We start from the raw sequence: 6,945 nt of genomic DNA, 5'->3' as shown, positions 1-6,945 counted from the left end.
TTTTGTGATAATAAGATTGAGAGGTTTAATTATGTGTATAATAATGATCTGATGATTTTCTAATTGAATAAATACTATTGTAGATAAATTGTCTGTTTTTTTTTTTGTTTTTTCTTTTTGTTTGATTTTATTTCTTATCAATGCTACCCACTCTGTCTTGTTCAAGAGTTACTATACTCATAATAGATCTCCCATACTAAGTGCATCCGCTCGAATTCGTGCTGTGATTTAGGTTTTTTTTCCCTGCGAGGCAGATATCCACGTTCTTTAATCTTCGTCATGAGTGACCTGATAAATTAGACTAAGGAAATAACATGTGTAGTTTAGCTTGAAATATATATCTCCCTTGCATACAGGATCATGTCAAATGATATGTTATTGGCCTACAATCATAGACAAGTTGATCGGATTGCTCATAATTTGTATACAAATATTCTCTTAATTATTGCTCATAATTTGTCAGATTGTATTGGTTTCTACCACAATTCTGAAATCTTACAAGATGTTAGACTGCAAGCTTATGCTAGTCAAAAATAAACTAGTTTCTGTATTTTTATAGGCATACATTGCTTCCCTTAATGTATATGAACACTAATGTATGTTCACTATTGACGAGTTCCACAAATTGAGAGGGTTTGTTCTGCAAAACCTACCTGTACATGATTTAGTTAAGCTTAAGCAGACTCGCAATGTTTATGTCTGCAAACATCAAGGTACGTAGTTGAAGGACTGGTGGTCACTTCTTATTCAGATGTCCTGTTTTATTTAATTATGATCTGCCATCTTATAGAACTATTAGGAAAATAAAGGATTCATATGTTTACAGTGGTAAAAAGTATCTGTCAAGTTTTTCTAGCTAGTACTTAGATTGGAACTTAGAAGTTCATTTATAATCTCAGTTGTATAATCTAGATTAGAACATATATACGGAGTACTACAAAACAGATTAACAAAATATGATAGGATGATCATTGGTTTATTTTCATATATACGGAGTACCTAAAGGCCGGGCTAAGCACCATATTGTGACATTGGCCATTGAGCATAGATACCACTGAATTTATTGCCTTTGGTGAGTTATGTATGAATTTCACCAATGATGCATTTGAACTTGTACCATAGAACAATTCGAACTATAGAATTCATAACCTTGTAGTTGTCGGTTTTGGGTTGGGTCTAACGAGTTGGATTTTGACACCTCTACAAGTGGTAAGATACGAGTATATAATATCATGTCTTACCTCAAATAAGAGGTATGTTCCCTTTTTCCTTAAGCCTTCAATTTAGGGATGGTAGTTGCACTTAAGTAAAATATGTACCACAAAATAAACAGTGTTTAGTGGCTATTGCAACATTAACCAGACAAATAGGAATGACCAATAAAAAAAAAATGACACGTATCCTTTATTTTCTCTGTTACTCCGATCCTTTAAACAAAATTCATGTAACTAAATAAGAGATAGAACATAGAAGAGATCAAAAGAAGAGAAGCAAAACATAGACGAAAGCATGGATTTAACAAAAGTGGTGATATCAAGGATTTCCCATAAATTGAGCCATAGGACGTATGTCATTGCTCCTACAAGACCATTACAAGTAAGTTTTTAATTTTTGTATATATATTTATTTAAATGACATATATAGGTTTATGGATATGAATTTGCACAATCAATCTCCTTATTTCTAAATGTTTTATACGCATTTACGGAGTATCATATTTAGATTTATTTTTAAATATGTATATACTACATACTATTTTATTTAATCGGAAACACATTCTATAACAATACGTACTATTCTTTTGTAAAAGGATAATTGATAGGAATTTTTCTTCTCAACAATAGACCTTTAATGTATAAAATCTGCTGTATTATTTAAATTAAGGTAAATTTTAATTTGTACTATTAAACGAAAAAATTAATACCATTGATTCACTTCTTTGATTCCATTTCATCAATCATCAACAATAAAATCTATACTCCGTATAAAAGATCCATCACATTAACATTTCACAAAGAAACAATTAACATATCAAAACAAGTGATTCATCATTTCATCGAATGTAATAGTGTAACCCTAATAAGGTTATAACTTTAAGGGCATGCTTGGATTGGGGGTAATACATTAAGGGGTAATAAAAGTCAAACTATAATTGTGTAACGATTGTATTGTAGAAAGTCTTTGGAATAGGGAAATCAGAGAAAGAAAAAGAGGTAGACGAAGCATGTCGAAAGGCAAAAGAAGCAACTCATGCAGTGAAAGAAGGAGCACAACAAATCAAAGAGACGGGTGAACATGTCAAAAGCACGGCTGAGAAAGTGTCACAAACAGCAGGTAACATTGTTAACAAAATGAAGGAACCAATTATTGGTGCAATGAGTAATGCATGGGGCAACACCACTGAGAAGATTGAGGACAAAGTTGCTGAAAAGATTAGAGATAGAGTCATGGGAAAAGAAGATCGAGAAAAAAGTGATGATGAAAAGTCTAAGTAATTAATCTAGTATTAAAGTTTAGCAATATCTATTATACACTCAGATTTATTATATATCCAGAAGTCTTGTTATTTTATACAATGCTTGTTTGTGAGTATGTAGCAATGAAAAATAAGCTAAGTGTGGTTGCATTATGCACATGGTACACTTGTTTGTGAAGTAGACACAATCCCCAACTCCCAAGTGACAAAATACATACTTTGCTATATCATATTGAGTTGATATATATGTGATGTCAATAAATTTAGTAACATTTTTTTTTTATTCAAATACAATATGCACATTATTTGAACATAATGAACATAATCAACTCAACTAAAACCTTAAGTTGATAGTGAAGTCCAGAATCAATTTAATTTTGTCAGATAACACCTTTTAAAACAGTTTTGTTGTGAAGAACTATCTTTTTTTTTTTTTTTTTGTTAAAACACGCCTAAAACCAGATAACTTTTGTTAAAACACACTTGAGGGCGGTTTCAAGCTTGTTGACTCGGTTTTACGGCGTTGACTATCATGTGAGAGACACGTGCGCCGGTTTACCCCCCTCCCTTCTAATTTTTTACCCTTTCTTTCCCTCAAATTCCATTTTCTCTTTCGTCTCAGTTACTTTTTTCTCTCCTCTCAATTACTTCTCTCTGTCTTCCTCACCTCATCCACCTCACCTCACCATTATAGCTCTGCGAAGAAAGTCTGCCATGGCAGACACGAATTGAATGCTTCAATTTGTGGCTTAATTTTGGCCAAGTGAAAGGGTAAGTCAAAATAATTCTCTCTCCTCTCATTTATTATTCAATTTCTACTTTTGTACTTTCCTAAACTTCTCCGTCCTCTTCTATGTGTCTGTCATGAGTAAAAAACGGGAAGCTTGTTGTAGACAAAACATTGCTGGGAATAATTAACCCCAAAATCAAAAACCTTAATTTCTATCTAAAGCCCAACTTAAATAATTCGCAAAATCAACAAAACTAATTGAATAAGTCTTTAATTAAAACTACTTACCAGTCTCATAATTATCCCAATTGAGTATCTTTGCAGAAATTGAAGCTCAAAATTGGAGTTCAGCTTCTTCAAAGGAGAGCAATGGATTGGGTGGAAGAACAGGCGGAGAGATAGATAGGAAGGTTTAATTGGGAAGAGGAGAGAGAAAATAGAATTGGAGGGAAAGAAAGGGTAAAGAATTTGAAGGGAGGACCGGGAAAACCGGCGCATACACATGCCTCTCACACAAAGTTATTAAAATCGCTATTTTACTTTGAATCGAAAGGAGCTCTTAGAATCAAATCGTAAAATCGAATCGTAAGATTCTACCGACATGCATAACCAAGACATTATATCTAAAATTAATTTAATATACTTAAATTATGAGTTTGAAACCTAATTATTGATAGAAAATAGTTGTTTACCCATTAAGAAACTAACAATAATATTTATAAATAACTATATAGACATGTTTTAAACTTTTAAGGATTTCTCTAGTTAAGCGAAATATGTAAAATCAATAGAATCGTAAATCGAATCGTGTGACATACATAAATCGTAAAATCGTAAGATTTTAAGATTTAAATCGGGATTTTAATAACAATGCCGCTCTCACGTGATAGTCAACACCGTAAAACTGGGTCAACATACCTGAGAATTGTTCATGTATATGTGTTGAGAATTGTTCAACTCAATGAGATCTTGTAATGGGAAAAATAATTTGAGTGTATTCTTGTATTGGGGTGTGAGGATTTAAGAGGATTCTAGAGTGATGCCGAATGAGCTAAGTAGGACCCTAGGAATTTGTATGAGGATCTACAGTTAGTTCTTGCTGAGTTTCGGGTAGGAACTGTCAGTCAAGTTTAGGGTAGGAACTTGTGGGAAAGGTTCAATTGCAATAGGTGTAACTAAGAGTTTCCGCATATTATAGTGAAATAGTTTTGAGTAAAATTATTCTGGTCGTGATTTTACTTCTTGTTGGGCTCTAAAAGGTTTCCTTGTAAAATCCGCTTTATACTGCCTAAGTTCCTTTTAGTCATTTATTTTATGTTCCGTAAAAATTAGGCATCAAGGAACATATATACTACAATAGTACAATTGAGATCTTTCTTGTATATCCTCCGAGTAACATCTATCAAAGGATGTTTAATTCACATGATATCCTTTGCATAAAATGATTATATTAAAGAAAGATATTAAAGTTCAGCTGACCAGCATAAGTTATAGGTTGACTAAATTGTTTATTATTGACCGCAATTAGCAAGAGAATCATTTGAGTAATAGAGTAAGAATGTAAGATTAATTGTTGGGAGATTAGGACTCGGACATTTAATAGCATGACTGCATGAGTTGTAGGTTGACTAGACTGTAATTGACCGTGTTTGCATGAAAAATAATACGAGTACATTTTATTAATACGTATATATATACTGTACAAATCTACAATTATGGTTGAGTTAAAATATGGCGTTTACATTTTTTAAGATAATAGAGATTTTAATAGCGATAATAGTCATTTTAGGCAAATTATAAGAGACATAATACTCCACACTTGAAAAAAAAAAAAAAAAAAAAATTACTCTTCTTGTGTAGAAACAAAAATCTCATTTCTCTCAAAAACTTTGTCTTAACAAAATCAAATACTACATAGTGCCTGTTCTCTTGACTAAAATGAGCCGAACTGAACTAAACTAAACTGAAAATAATCCTATGAGAACATGCCCTTATTTCATCTTTAGTAACTACTTTATTCACTTTTTTTTTTTTTGAAAGATACTTTATTCACTTTTTATCAAGGAAAATTGATAATAATAATCCAATTTTCACCGGTTCGCTCAAAATTATCCCAACTTTAAGGGTCGTCCGCTCAAAATGATCCCAGCCGGTCACCAACCTGGTATAACAAGTTAAGGTGACATGTGTCACCATGTAATTTTTTTTTTTTTTTTTTGAAAAAAAAAAATTAAGAAAATAATAACTAAAAAAAAAAACCCTTAAAAAATTAAAAGCAAACCCAACACCACCATCACCCTCCCAATCGCCGGCCACAACCCCCTCCCAATCCCCCCATCCTCCCCGGCGCCCAGACACCCCTACCTCCTCCGCACCGACGCCGACGACACCCCCTCCCCTACCCCCTATTCCTCAACCACAATTACAAAACCCCCATACCTGCACACCAACCACTCAAATTAACCTGCTTGATTCCATACATTGAGCTGCGATTTAGCGTCGGCGAAAGCTTGAGCAATGGCAGAAGGTTCAGAGAGTGATTTCTTGTTATAGAAAGCATCAATGGTTCTTTGTTTAGTGTATTCTCTGCTATTGTAGTTGGGAAATCGACGAGCTACGCGAAGAAGTGACCGGAAAAGATGCCTGAATTCTTCTCTCGCTGGTGCCGGAGGTATTGCAGTCATTTGATATTTTAGGTAGTTGGTGGGGAAGAGAGAAAGAGCCTAGAAAGTGGTTCAAGAACAATGGATGAAGGCACGAGACTGGGGCAGCCGGAATAGTGGTGTTGGCTGGTGGTTTGCGTGGGAGTTGGCCCAGTTGGGTGGGGGACTATTTTTTTTTCCTTTTAATACTCCCTCTGTCCCCTTTTGATAGACCCTTATGGGCATTTTTCACGAGAATTAATAAACATAATTAAGAATAATAAAATTACATTGAAAAAGTAAATTGACATTGGGTATGCAAAAAAGTAGAGAGAGAAAGTAATAAAAATACATGGGAAAACAAAATTTACATGAAAAATTTAAATTTGCACAAGTATTGTTGCAAATTGGAGGGAATTTTGGTTAATAAATAATATTAATGGCATTGGAAAAAACAAATGGGGTGAACATTTTGGGACTAAAATTTGCCCATAAGGGACTATCAAAAGGGGACGGAGGGAGTAATTAATTTCAGCCTTTTAATTACAAACACGTGTCACTTAAACCTAAAAAAATTAAAAAATAAAATAAAATAAAATAAAATCTTTAATGGGTTACCAGTCACTTGGGACTATTTTGAGTGAATGACGTATAAAGTTCGGATTATTTAAAAATAATCCAAAGTTGGGATTATTTTGAGCGAATCGATGAAAGTTGGGATTATTTTTATCAATTTTTTGTTTTATTAATCTAAGTATCAAACCCTACTATTTTATTAATCACATATTTTTAGTCAACAAATTTTCACTATGTGCTTTACGAGTATTATATTAACATTTATTAATCAACCAAATTCTACTATCTTAGGGTCTGTTCACATTTACTTAATTTCAGTTCAGTTCAGCTCCAATCAGTTCAGTTCAGTTCAGCTTTTAATTTCTCTCTCATATAAAATATTCAATTCAGCTTAATTCAGTTCAGTTCAGTTTAGCTCCAATCATTTCAGTTCAGTTCAGCTCCAATCAGTTCAGTTTAGTTCAGTTCAGTTCAGCTCAGTTCAGTAAATGTGAACAGACCCTTAATTTATATATCTAACT

Source organism: Chenopodium album, chromosome 23 (genome assembly GCF_948465745.1).
Source record: "Chenopodium album chromosome 23, dcCheAlbu1.1, whole genome shotgun sequence".
Taxonomy (NCBI): domain Eukaryota; kingdom Viridiplantae; phylum Streptophyta; class Magnoliopsida; order Caryophyllales; family Amaranthaceae; genus Chenopodium; species Chenopodium album.
Note: the sequence above shows the minus strand (reverse complement) of the source record.